We start from the raw sequence: 15,010 nt of genomic DNA, 5'->3' as shown, positions 1-15,010 counted from the left end.
AGACCCCACCTGAAAAGTATACTTTTTTCCCCTTTTGGGGGAAAAAATTCCCCCTACAAAAAAAAAATTTTTTTTTTTTTTTTTTTTTAGTAGAAAGATGTGTCTCGTGATTATTATATCTCAATTCTATTTCAATTTAATCTTTTCAAACAAACTAAATTATGAAAAATGCAATGAATATAGTGCAAACATGTACAAATGAAATAATGAGTGAGTAAGTAAAAAATTCCCCCAAAAAGGGTAACGCCGCGAAAATTCCCCCTCCTAAGGGCTGCGGACCCCTTCCCCCAAAGTAGTGTGAGGGCCCTGGACCTCATGTTCGCCAGAATCACTATGCCTAAGCTGACCAAGTGTCTGTTGTTTATTATCTTATTTGATGACTTTCTTTGGTGGCATATTTTATTAAACCTAACAGATACAAATGATCATCCGGGCTCTTTAAATCTAGACGAAGCTGTTGTAAAGCAAATACACCTATAGGACAAACCCCTTGGGGTTAATAGCCAATGGAAAAATTGTTTGTAGAATGACCACGTGACAGATACAGTGTTGTAAAACAGCGTTGTAAAAATAATGTTTTTTGAGAATAACTTATTTGGACAAATACAACTTGAATGCGTCCTCTAGGACGCTTGTACTTCTGACCGATATGTTTTTTTCCAATTTTCACGCGTCAGAGACGCATGACGCGCACGTAGATTAATCACTGGAGAGGTAGTGTGTAATAAAATAAATATAATTAATTCTTCAATATTTGTAGAATTATTGTTATTTCAATGTGGATCATAATTACATGGTGCATTTATAATGAAATGATGTAAAATAAAATCACAAATATAAATACGGGATGTTAAGGAGGAGTGCAGAGTGTGCAGTGTTTTTATTTACCATTTTGAGAATGAGGCCGGGTCCCTTTGGATTTGGTAGCAGCTAGAATCATGGCGGTTTGACCTAAATTGGAAATTAGTGTTTGTTGCTTTGCTAACAGATGCTTCAGAAATGAGAATAAGGCTTTTTAATATTATATTTACTAATGTTCAACTTATGGAGGTGGATGGGAGATGAACATTTTGGAAACCTTTAATTGGGAATTTTAAGGTACCATTTGGGAAAAATATATACGTTTATTCAATTGAGAATAGGGCCATATCTTGGAAATGCTTTAACGGATTTCATTGAAACTTTGTATGAGTATATATTTGGATACGAAATGGCATTGTACACCATCTGTTAATAACGGAGTTATAGCCCTTTGTATCTTGAAAAATGCTTTTTTGAGTGTCAAAATAACACTTTTGTGTCCAGAAGCATATTTGCGGGGGATATCAATTAAATGAATTTGCTTGTTAATTATTGCACAAAGGTTAATAATCTATTGTTGACTCTCATCATGACCTCATGTCATAACCAATTATGTGAACTGCTATTTACATTGGAACATGCATTGATATTATATTTAAGATACAAATATTATACAAAAACACTACAATATTATATATTTCTCAGTTTCAGAAAAATATTGCCATAAGCCTGATAATTTAAAGGGATTTTTTTACAGATTTTGGCATTGTTTTGAAGTTTATTATTAAATGCTTTATATCGATAAATGTTATCATTGGATCTAAAAAGCTCCAGTAAAAAACAGAAATAAAATTAAAGAAAAAAAGTAACCTTCAACTGGGCAAAACGCTGACTCCTGGAATAAAAGTCTAACGCTTAGACCACTCAGCCATCCGTACTCATACAATGAATGATGTACTTTACACTTTATGTAAGCAATCCTCGTTGTGTCAAAAAATATAACGACAACATCAGAACTCTCCAAGCTATTAAATCGTTTCGCGTTGCAAAGCTTTATAATTTTCAGGGTTTTAAATCATCAAAAATGCATATTAATTATTATGGATATTTTAATTTAGGGCATGGTAAATGTTTAGTATTACTGTTTTCTCATAAATAAGATATTTACAATGTAAATTTGCGAATCTGAAACATTCTTTTTATGCCCCCGATCTTTTCGATCGGGGGCATATTGTTTTTTGCCTGTCTGTCATTCATTCGTTGTGTGTGTCCCAAAACTTTAACCTTGGTAGTGTTTTATACAAGAAGGAAAAGGGGCGTGGTGCAAAATTTAAAAAAAAGGGCACTTTAGCGCGCGACATCCATAAAAAGGGCACATATATATCTGTATAGTGACTTAATAACAAGCTTTGTTACACACAAACATTGTATGTATAGTTTTGAAATTTATTGTTGAATAATTAAACCAACAAAATCCAGAATGTATATTTTATTATGTGTTTTATATTTTCATGTAGTAACAAAAAACAAGATTAAAGGGATCTTTTCACGCTTTGGTAAATTGACAAAATTGAAAAAAGTTGTTTCAGATTCGCAAATTTTCGTTTTAGTTATGATATTTGTGAGGAAACAGTAATAATGAGCATTTACCATGGTCTAATATAGCCATTATATGCATCTTTTGACGATTTGAAAACCTAAAAATTATAAAGCGTTGCAACGCGAAACGATTGAATAATTTGGAGAGTTCTGTTTTTGTCGTTAAATTTTGTGAAACTACGAAGATTGCTTATATAAAGTATAAAATACGCTCAGTATGTGTACACGGCGGAATAGCTCAGTAGGATAAAGCGTTTTTACTTCAGGACTCTGGCAGGACTCCAGGGGTCACTGGTTCGAAACCTGGTCCGGGCAATGCTCTTTTCCTTTTTACTGGAGCTTTTACGATCCAATGTTTACATTTATCGATATAAAGCATTTAATGAATAAGTTAAAAAATGCCAAAATCTGTGAAAAGGCCCCTTTAAACACCATAGGATATATATCTTATACAAACTTTAGCTTTTCAAAGAAGTCTTAGAATACTGTTAAATGACTTTCAAATAACTTAATTATTTTATTTTTATTTAATAAATGACATGGTGAAATATGCATGTACTAAAATTAAAGTGTTGCCGCATAAAATTGTAAACGGGTATTGTTTTCACTTTGAACTTTCATGACCACGTGTTGTATTGTGTACATTTTATTTCGCAAAAAGTGTAACTAGGAACGGCGCGGTACTGTCTTTTGTTCATTGTCAATTAATTCAATACACGTAATTTGGTCTCCAATATAAACTTGTTTTGCTTACAAAGCAATTTGCATCAATTTCTAATTTACGTTTCGTCGAAAGTGGAATGCCAAAATCGGAAAGCGTACGTTGCGACATTCTAAACACGAATGATAAGTGGTACAAGTTCAATATTTTTGTAAAATTCATATCTGTGTTTGCCAATTACATGTTGTAACATATTTTGACAAGTTACAAACGGGTCATAATGTTCTTTATTGAACCAATGGTGCAGGCCTACTACTGTTACAACAATTAACAACTTTTGGCCAAACAGGGTCCAAGATGGGGTATCAACTTCTTTGCCGACATTCACATGTTATCAGGGCTTGCACTAAGAAATAAATTTTGGAAGTCCTGACTTCCTGCCCTTTACTTATGGAAGTCCCACTCAAAAATGTTGGAAGTCCAAACAACTTTAATGTTGATGTTAATGGAATGTCAACTGCGTAAATGATCACAAACTCTTCCCATCCATTTTGGGTCACTTTAATTCTGTGAAAGTAACTAGATATATCATACAATAAGGCGGAGACTACCCTAGGCTTTAAAAATAGGGAGATGTTTGGAAAATCAGGGTATAAGTTTGTGCAAACAATATCGACTTAAAAGACAAAACATGTTAATTTCAAAACTTTTATTATTTCTATCATTTTACTATGTTCATTCTAAAAACAATAAATTCTCATTAAAATCTACTTAATCATAACACATTTAAGTCATTCAACACATTTAAGTAATTTGAGATATGTGCAGTTGCACCTTTTCATCACATATTTATTGTCATTTTATTATCCTCATCCCTATGACTGCATTTGCAACAAAACACAATCTTAATGAATGGTCATGATGGAGCATCTACATGTAGTATATCAATTACTGTTTATCCGAATACTATACATGTCCGAAATATGTACACTTAATAAATGCCTCACCAGTTTAACTTAAATAATCCAAACTTTCCATGTTGTTATCTATTTTAACAAACCTTATCAAATGTTTGTTAATTCCATTTAATGTTTTCTCCATTATTGAACCAACATTATTTGTAATTTGAATCGCCATCTTTGAACTGAATGCGGGTTGAATGTTACAATAGGTCAGCCATTTGCAACGGCGAAGGTCATGACGTAGCAATTTAATTTTACTCGGATAATTTATATCTTATCCAGGAAATGTGTTTTCTGAATTTTTCTGACTAGTTAAATGACTTGTTAGTATAGAAAATGAACTGTGATTCCAGTTTATATAAGATGGTTATTACTCGTAATTATCGGTGGATTAACAAACTGAGAAAACTCGCGAGACCTACTACGATAGTGAATCTATGTAATTAATTAAACTTTGATCAGTTTTGTTTTTCTTTAATTATTTTTGCCGTCTTTCTTTTACCGTGCCGTCTGCCCTAAACCAGCAGTTATCTCCTTATCATTAGACAACATACGGCACGCGCAAAGAGGCACGCGTGTGTTGTTAAAGCAACCAATATTAAGCGACTGCATTGTAACGGTCAATTTGCGATCCGCGCGGGGGGGGGGGTAAATTGTGTAACCGTTAGATAAACAACACACAATAAACTTGCTAATCACCTGCGGGCGGTAGCACATATAAGGAGGCGGAGTTTAGACTGATCGAGACGTGTGCAAAACACATTGAGTCGGCAGAAAGCAGTGTTGATTGAAGTGTTATTTTAATCGACAACTTACGTCACGGGTTGCTATTTTCGGCGTATGACCAATTTTAAGGAAGTACAGTGGACGTCATGGGGTTTTGTTATCGGCGTATGGAAACAATTATCGGGCGTAATATACGGCCGTACGCCGCTTAGTGCAAGCCCTGCATGTTATTGTAATCAAAACATCGTGACAATTAACAAGCACGTGCTGCAATTAAGCGCGGTCTGCCTAACCGTGAACAGCAAACGTGTTAAGATTGTCGTCTGCTACAATTCATCAACACACATCTACTGTGAGCCTGCGCCAATTGTATTGGATAGGAGGCGGAGAGTTATTTTACTCGACAGCTTTAATATGAGCCTGCGCCAATTGTATTGGATAGGAGGCGGAGCGTTATTTTAATCGACAGCTTTAATATGTCACGGGTTGCTATTTTCGGCGTATGGCCAATTTTCAGGAAGTACAGTGGACGTCATGGGGTTTTGTAATCGGCGTATGGAAACAATTATCGGGCGTAATATACGGCCGTACGCCGCTTAGTGCAAGCCCTGTAAATTAATTTTTATTAACTTAAAACTGTTTTGCATTAAATTGACATCAAATCAATATTTTACAGATACAACTGGTGTTTTTTTTAAATTTAATTACGCGTAAAAATAAATGTTTTGATATAACTGAATTATGCATGAAATGCACAATTTCCACGTGAATAACATCGAGGTTTTCATCAAGTCTCCTAAGTAACTGTGCACGATTGTATCCGGACCGATAAGTGTTACAAAGCCACTGAAATTATCGATTGATATTGACACATGGTTATTCACGCATGACGAATTCACAACCGCGCGAATCTTCGCTGATAATAGTCGACTTAGAAGCTTGGTTAAGGGGCAAAGATTTTATCAATAAGGTCGCGCACGGCGGAAAACAGGGCGGCGGCCTTTGAAAAGGGCAGCGTGGCGCTGATTTGCTTTGAAAGGGGCAGCTTCAAAAAAGCGGCGTGGCGCCGCGCCACGCTAAAACGGCCTGGATAAAACACTACTTGGTTAAAGTTTGGTCATAACTTTTTGAATATTGAAGATACATGTAGCAACTTGATATTTGGCATGCATGTGTCTCTCATGGAGCTGCACATTTTGAGTGGTGAAAGGTCAAGGTCATCCGTCAAGGTCAAAGGTGAAATATATGGCTTTAAAGCGGCGCAGTAGGGGGCATTGTGTTTCACAAACACATCTCTTGTTAAAAATTATGAACAGTTTTCTTCCAGTATCTTCACAAAGATTTATAAAATTAATGTTTAACAGAAAGCTCCTCTTTATTTAAAGTGGTCATACATGTACTGTGCACGAAGATTTACTTACTGCTATGTTAACACATTGATATCAGGTAGTTAATGACAATATTTCTTTTATGTTAAGAAATGAAATGTTGAAGTTCTTTCTGTTATAAATTCCTTTTATCAAAGACCCTGCACAAATATTTTTCTAATAATTTTTTTTTTATAGCATGTAATGGAAAGAAATCTGGTTTCTGTTATGTTAACTTGTCTATGACCACTAAAAAGGGAGACTAATATTGTGATTTTATTAATGTTTTCTATTTTTTTACAATAAATACAAACACATATTCTTTGTAAAATGGCATAAAAAGTTACAATATTAGTGATATTTTGAAAAATCAACACATGTTTGTGAATTCCATAAAACAAAATTATGAAAAAAGTTATGAACATTGACTGTATATATCTGTCAAAGCTATACTACCTATCAGTATGTCGGATTTGTGTCAGCTTCAATTTTGGTGTATTGTAATTCTGTTTATAATAAGATTTCCATGCAGGTATTTGATTTAAACTACACTTATGTTTTCTGGGTCATCATGTTAAAGGTTATTGAACAAAGTCCAGAACTCAAGTCTGCCAGCAATTTCTCTTTTATGGCCCGGTCCAAATTCAAAAAATGGTGAAAAAACACAGGGATACTCAGTGATATTTTTACCAATTTTCTCATCTGAGTCCTGGGACTCGATAACTTGCAAATCTACGAGTCCCTGCATTGAAAGAATCAGTCTTTTTGAAAAATTTCCATGCATTTTTTGGACTCGCATAATTTGAAACTTTGCATCCTCAGAGGTTTTTGTGAGTCCAGGATGCAGGACGCGCAGGTAAAAAAATCACTGGATACTCTGTAACTACTTCAGATACTGGTTTAAAATTTCAATCATGTATTTGTTATCATAATTTTGAGTCACTGACAAAATGAATACAAAATGTACATAATAATTATTATCATATCACAGGACAAATCAAGCATATTGTTTTGGAACAGCTCACGTTATTGCAGAATAAGTTTATATAAATGAATCCTTATAAAATTGTTATTTTTAAATGTTCAGAATATTGGTTCTTCAACTTTTATTCCCAAATACTTTTTAGCTGACCTGATTGCTCAGGTGAGCTTTTGTGACCGGTCTTTGTCCGTCGTATGTCCGTGCGTCCGTCCGTCCATAAACATTTGCTAGAGAACACATTTCTTGTCCCATCTTCATGAAACTTGTTCTGAAGCTTTGTCCCAATGAAATCTCGGCCAAGTTTGAAACTGGGTTGTGCTGGGTCAAAAACTAGGTCACTTGGTCAAAAAAAAAGAAAAACCTTGTAAACACTGTAGAAGTCACATTTCATGCCCAATCTTCATGTTACTTTGTCAAAATGTTTGTCTTAATGATATCTTGGTTGAGTTTAAAAGTGGTTCCGATCCATTGAAAAACATGGCCCCCCCAGTGGGCGGGGCAGTTTTCCTTATTTGGCTATAGAGAAACCTTGTAAACACTCTAGAAGTCACAATTTTTTCCCTATCATCATGAAAGTTGGTCAAAACATTCGTTTTATTGATATCTCGGACGAGTTTGAAAATGGTCTAGATCGGTGAAAAAACATGGCCGCCAGTGGGCGGGGCATTTTTCTCTATATGTATACATTGTATAGTGAAAACATGTGAACACAGTAAAAGTCACATTTTTGGCCCAATTTTCATGAAATTTGGTTAGAAGATTTGTTTCCTTGATACGAGAGTTGAGTTCAAAAATTGTTTCGGTCAGTTGAATAACATGGCTGCTGGGAGTGGGGCAGTTTTCTCATTATGCCCCCCACCCCCCTTTCGAAGAAGAGTGGATATATTGTTTTGCTATGATGTCGGTCCATCCGTCCACCAGATGGTTTCCGGATGATAACTCAAGAGCGCTTATGCCAAGGATCATGAAACTTCATCGGTACATTGATCATGACTCGCAGATGACCCCTATTGATTTTCAGGTCACTAGGTCAAAGGTCAAGGTGACCTGAAATAGTCAAATGGTTTCTAGATGATAACTCAAGAACGCTTATGCCTAGGTTCATGAAACTTCATAGGTATATTGATCATGACTCGCAGATGACCCCTATTGATTATCAGGTCACTAGGTCAAAGGTCAAGGTCACAGTGCCAAAAAACGTATTCCCACAATTGCTGTCAAGGTCACGGTGACTCAACTTAGAAAAATGGTTTCCGGATGATTACTCAAGAATGGTTACGACTAGGATCATGAAACTTCATAGGTACATTGATCATGACTCGGAGATGAAATAATGATGAAACTTGACCAGGATGTATGGCTCCCACGGGTCAAAAAATTTCTTTGGGTTGGGTCGGCGGGTCAAAATTTCAAAGTACAGGTAATTTTGGGTCGGGTCGGGTTGTAAAGAAATTCAATATTGTTTTTGTTAAATACAATAAAACATTTATTTTCTTTAAGGATGAACATATCAGAAACATTTAAGAAATAACCGTTGTGAAATAAGACTAAATTACTTCACAAAAAAGTATTCTTCATGTAGAATTACCATATTTTTTATAGTAATACATGAATTATTATAAACTGTGAGTGATAAAACCTCGATTACAGGCTATATAAAGACAAAGTTCAGCAAAATTAACTGCAAATGAGTTGAAACAAGAGGGCCCAAGGTATCCCCCGCAACATATGCTTTGTTTGAAGATGGGTGCAAATTGGACGGATGAACATAATGATAGATGGACGGACGGAGGACAATAACACAAAACTAAGACAAAGGAAGGTTCATAAGCCTTCACAATTTATTTAGGTGAATTAATAAGTCGTGCGTTTTCATACCAAGTTTAAATGAAATATGCCAAAGCGCTTCCAAGCTATGGCTCCGGACACAAAAGTGCCTATAGTAAAAAGCATTTTTTCAAGATACAAAGGGCCATAAGTCTGTTTTTAACAGATGGTGTACAATGCCATTAGGCGTGCATCATCCTCTTATGCATATATATATACTCATATCAAGTTTAAATGAAATCCGCCAAAGCACTTCCAAGATATGGCTCCGGACACAAAAGTGCCGGACGGACAGCCGGACGGACAGACAACGCCAAAACAATATCCCTCCGCCTCTGGCGCGGGAATATATTCATACCAAGTTTCATAGAAATCCGCCAAAGCGCTTCCAAGATATGGCTCCGGACACAAAAATGCCTATAGTAAAAAGCATTTTTTCAAGATACAAAGGGCCATAAGTCTGTTTTTAACAGATGGTGTACAATGCCATTTGGCGTGCATCATCCTCTTATCCATATATATACTCATACCAAGTTTCAATGAAATCCGCCAAAGAACTTCCAAGATATGGCTCCGGACACTAAAAAAATGCAGATACAAAGGGCCATAAGTCTGTTTTTAACAGATGGTGCACAATGCCATTTGGCGTGCATCATCCTCTTATGCATATATATACTCATACCAAGTTTAAATGAAATCCGCCAAAGAACTTCCAAGATATGGCTCCGGACACAAAAGTGCCGGACGGACGGATAGCCGGACGAACGGACAACGCCAAAATAACCCTTTTAAGCAAAAAACACCGCTATGATGTTCTTTCTCTATAAGAATGTAGCTGTAACTATTAGAATCAAAATGACTAGAGCAAATAAAGAATATAAGAGATCATGGGAATAGATGTCTATCTTATTTCGATTTGTAGTATTATTTTCTTTAAATTAAGCACACAAAATCAAAAGGCTAAAATGCGCAATAATAGACTGCTTAAAAACAAATCCTTCATAACTTTGTTACAATAATTGTGAACAAATGTAACTTGATGTATACAACTGTAAACAAGATCTTATCTCACCATATCAAGACTTAAATAAGAAGTATATAAGATGGAAAATGACTAGAAAACTGGGGAAAGTAAATACTGTCTTAATTAATTTAAATTATAACAAAACTTCAGCGTAAACAATTCTATACAAGTCAAATCACCAAGTTCTTTTTCAAAAACAGCAACATATCAACATTTTCACTTTTCATGCAGGATCTTTGCGCAGACACAATTTAACCAGGTGTGGAGAACACGCGCTCACTGGCAACTGAAGTTGCTGGAGTAATTCAATACTTCTTGGCGATGTGTGCTAATTGTGGGTATTTCTCCTTGTTGGAATTCCACCATTGAAGTGGATTTTGTCCAATTTGATACTTGGTTCAGCATGGTAACCATTCAGTTCAGTTGATACTTTATCAGAATCAGGAACACTAAAACAACGTTCAGAAAAGATATCCCCAAACAGTTCAGTAAGTGCAGTATGTTGTTACACCACACCAGAGAGCTTCGGAGTGTTGTTGTTATCATCAGAATCTTAACTGGAAAAATGACTGGACAGGTAGCTTCACCACCTCGACAGTAGAACGAATTTTGTACACAAGTTCAACTTTACAATTATGTTTACAAAAAGTCATGCCTTTGTTGGTAATCATAATGCCCTTTTCGTTTTCGGATTTAAACCCGAAATACGCCCATACTGGCGAATCTAACACCTTACCGCGTAAATAGTTTTCATTCCTCTTTATTCACTTGGTAATCAGTACACACAGATTGACAAAATACTTGTTCTCATACTTTCGTGTCTTCTCATTGGATTCGTGCTCAATTTTATACGTCATTTTCGCTCTCGCCAAATACTTCGCGTGTCCGGATTCTATTCAAGTAGATTGAGCGTTTACAACTGCTGACTATTTTGCAGAGAAAATGAGTTTTAACAAGAAATGTTCCACACAGACATTGATATTGCTTAAATTGTGGTAAAAAAATACCATTGAAGAGTATTATTGCATTATAAATCGCATAAAACAAAAAAGTTTAGAAATTCTGTGCAAGTGGCAGAAGCATTTCTAAGAAAGGCCACGCTCTATTTAATTCGGAGCACTGAGAGGTACCCGACAGGGTATTGTAACTCAATATGCAAGACGCGCGAGAAAATTATATTTCAATCAACATGTTTGCATTGTTTTTTGAAGGTAACCATGGTTAAAAATATTAACATCCCTGCTCTTATTTGGAATTTTATAATTGAAAATAAATCGATTCCACCATTAAATACACATTCAATTGTGTCTTAGAAAAAGGACACTGCAATCTGTTACGTAAAAAATAACTTCCCACTGGGAGCCCCATTTAGAACGCGGTCAAGCGAGGAGCACGAATCCAATGAGAATACTCTTCTGGATGTTGCAGATCATTGGCCTTCACTTTCACGAGTTGAAAAAATTGTAAATATGTAAACAAAGACGATTTTCAGATGGTTTAATACTGAAATAGTATTTTATTGAGGATATAAAAGTTATACAATGCTAAAAATACTTGTCATTGTATGCGCATGCGCGAAATACATAGTTAAGGGGCACGAATGTACGAGAACATAGCATACACAGAAACATGAGCTTTGAAACACGAGATTTGAAACCACGAAATTATATTAATTATTCCGGAAGCGAGATGGAAAGTCAGAACGGCACATTTCAAAACGGCCAGAACAAAACGGCAGAGTTGATTTTACGCCGTTCTTTTGAAAAAAATCTTGACCCGACCCGGTACCGTTTGAGAAAACTTTGACCCGGAATCGCGGGTATTTTTTTGACCCGCGGTTTTGGGTATTTTCGGGTACCCGTGTGAGCACTACCAGGATGTTTATCTGGACAATATCTAGGTAAAGTTTGACATTTGGTAATGATTGAATGAATCGACTCCTCTCAGGTGAGCGAACTAGGGCCATCTTGGCCCTCTTGTTTAACAAAGCTTAGAAAATTTGTTTGTTTCTATTTTGATCATGTCAATGGTACTGTAATGTTTATATTTATATATACAGTATATGCACCGTGTACTTAAACAAAAACGACTGTCCGCGGTGTTCACTTTTCCCGATGGGTGACATTTTGCGGGGGCGGACACCCTACTGACCAAGGTGTTTGGCGAACACCCGAAATCGCCGCGATTTCAGGCTATCGAACACCCGTTATCGCTGCGATGCTGCGCAGCAAGCGTAAACACCTGTCTGCGAGAGTCATTCACGCGTTTTAAATGTAAATGTACAAAAGTTAATCATATACTATATGTAGATATTACATGTATGTGCACATGTTTGCGTAATGTACAGTCAGAAACATAAATAAAGCGTTTAGATGATCAATACTATTAACTCTTATGGTGTTAATCAATGCAATTGCCCTTTTTAACAAATGTTATTTGGGTCATCTGAGGTAAAAACTAGGTCACTAGGTAAAAAACTAGGTCAAATAAAAGAAAAACATTGTGAAGACAACAGAGGTCGCAGTTTTCATCCAATTTTTATGAAATTTGGTCAGTTTGTATATCTTGATGAAATCTGGGTTATTGTATTTGGGTCATCTGAGGTAAAAAAAGGTCACTAGGTCAAATAATAGAAAAACCGTCAACAATTTGTGTAGACAGTAGAGGTCACAGTTTTCATCCAATCTTTATGAAATTTGGTCAGAATGTTTATCTTGATACAAACTGGGTTGGGATTGTATTTGGGTCATATTGGGTAAAAAACTAGGTCACTGGGTAAAAAACTAGGTCACTTGGTCAAATTAAAGAAAAACTTTGTATGGACAATAGAGGTCGCAGTTTTCATCCAATCTTTATGAAATTTGGTCAGAATGTTTATCTTGATGAAATCTGGGTTGGGATTGTATTTGGGTCATCATGGGTCAAAAACTAGGTCAATAGGTCAAATAATAGAAAAACCTTGTGTTGACAATTGAGGTCACAGTTTTCATCCAATCTTCATGAAATTTGATCAGAATGTTTGTCTTGAAGAAATCTGGGTTGGGATTGTATTTGGGTCATCTGGGGTCAAAAACTAGGTCACAAGGTCAAAGTTTAAAAAAACCTTGTGTAGGCAATAGAGGTCACAGTTTTCATCCTCTCTTTATAAAATTTGATCAGAATGTTTATCATGGTGAAATCTGAGTTGGGATTTTATTTGGGTCACCTGGGGTCAAAAACTAGGTCAATAGGTCAAATATTAGAAAAATCTTGTGTAGACAATAGAGTTCACAGTTTTCATCCAATCTTTATGAAATTTGGTCAGAATGTTTATCTTGATGAAATCTGGGTTGGGATTGTATTTGGTTGGTCAGGTGAGCGATTCAGGGCCATCATGGCCCTCTGGTTTCACAATTATAACAGTTCGCAACTCATTTTTTCACAAAATAGAGGGGCCAAGGCTGTTTCACAAAAACAGGAAAGAAAGCCCTTTAAGTGTTTGCGTTTAGTTGTCATTAGCTCAGCTGTTTTCTGAAAAACCCGAGGTATGTCATAGCCAGCTCGTCTTCCGCCGTGCTGAAACCTTGACATTTTCCTCCGCTAATATCAATGTGCTTCCACCTACAACTATGAAACTTCATATATAGATGCACCTTGTTGAGTTTTACAGGCCACAGGTAGTTAGCGTGTGGCTATGATATAAATTAGTGAAAACATCATTTTGAATGATAAATAATCATATTATAACGAAAAATTAACTTTTCAGGATTTTTTTCGCTATCAAATATATATATATATATATATATATATATATATATATATATATATATTATAACAAGGTATGCAACTCAAAATCATCCAAAAACGGGTTGAATAAGACAGAGATCGTGAAAATCGCTGCAAAATTGATCAAGGAATGGCTGTTCAAAACGATGCACCCCGTTTTCGGATGATTTTGAGTTTTTTTTCCAGAAAAGTTAATTTTTCGTTATAATATGATTATTTATCATTCAAAATGATGTTTTCACTAATTAATATCATAGCCACAGGCTTACCACCTGTGATACACGCCACACCCATTTTTGGGTCTCTAGGTCAAAGGTCAAGGTCACCGTGACCTCTTAAACAATATTTAAAAAAAATCTGACAAGCTTTCGCAGCCGAGCGTGGCACCCGTTATGCGGTGCTCTTGTTTTAAGTTGTTACCATCTTTTCCGTCTTAATGAGAATGCATGCATATTTAATTGTTACCATTACATTATTTAGATCAAGGTTCCAATCATGCATCTATGTAAGAGGGTACATAATAATATTGTTCTTTTTTTAATTGCATTTTATACAATTACAACAATTACAATTTAATGATATGTTTGAAAATTAACATAACGTTACTTAAAAAATTGAAAACTTAAAAGAAACAACAGCCATTGATTTTCCTGTTTCTGTGCTACATATGTAGTTTTTAACATATGCAAACAATTCAATATAAAGTGTTATTCAATTTTACAGCCACTTTTTGCCTCTATTATGATTTCTATGTTCCTTATTGATTAGGCACACTTAGTATGGCTCCCCCTGCACCATCCAGACTATACTGGACACATTGAAGTCTGTTCACTCTCTCCTTTGTGTAGGCACACCTAGTCTGGCTACCCTTTTCACCATCCAGACTACTGGAAGTCTGTTCACTCTCTCCTGTATAGGCACACCTAGTCTGGTTCCCCTTTCACCATCCAGACTATACAGTCTGGTTCCACCTAGCACCATCCAGACTATACTGGACACAATGAAGACTGTTCATTCTCGCCTGTATAGGCACACCATGTCTGGCTCCCCTGTGCAACATCCAGACTATACTGGGCACATAATTCTAGTCTGGCTCCACCTAGCATCATCCAGACTATACTGAACACGTTGAAGTCTGTTCATTTTCTTGTGTGTTGGCTCACCTAGTTTCCAAAGTCTGTATTCCATCCTGTGGAGGATACCTAGTCTGCCTCCCCCTTGCGCCATCCAGACTATACTGGGCACATTGAAGTCTGTCCATTCCATGCAGTGTAGATACACCTAGATTGGCTCCCT

At 36.0% G+C, this 15,010-nt stretch overlaps 1 protein-coding gene across 5 annotated transcripts in view; it reads left to right on the top strand.

Moving 5' to 3' along the window:
- Positions 1-15,010, top strand: part of LOC127851033 (uncharacterized) — a 141,321-nt gene that overhangs the window by 7,638 nt on the left and 118,673 nt on the right. The window lies entirely within an intron of this gene.

Source organism: Dreissena polymorpha, chromosome 11 (assembly GCF_020536995.1).
Source record: "Dreissena polymorpha isolate Duluth1 chromosome 11, UMN_Dpol_1.0, whole genome shotgun sequence".
Taxonomy (NCBI): Eukaryota; Metazoa; Mollusca; class Bivalvia; order Myida; family Dreissenidae; genus Dreissena; species Dreissena polymorpha.
Note: the sequence above shows the minus strand (reverse complement) of the source record. Positions and strands in the feature narration are given on the sequence as shown.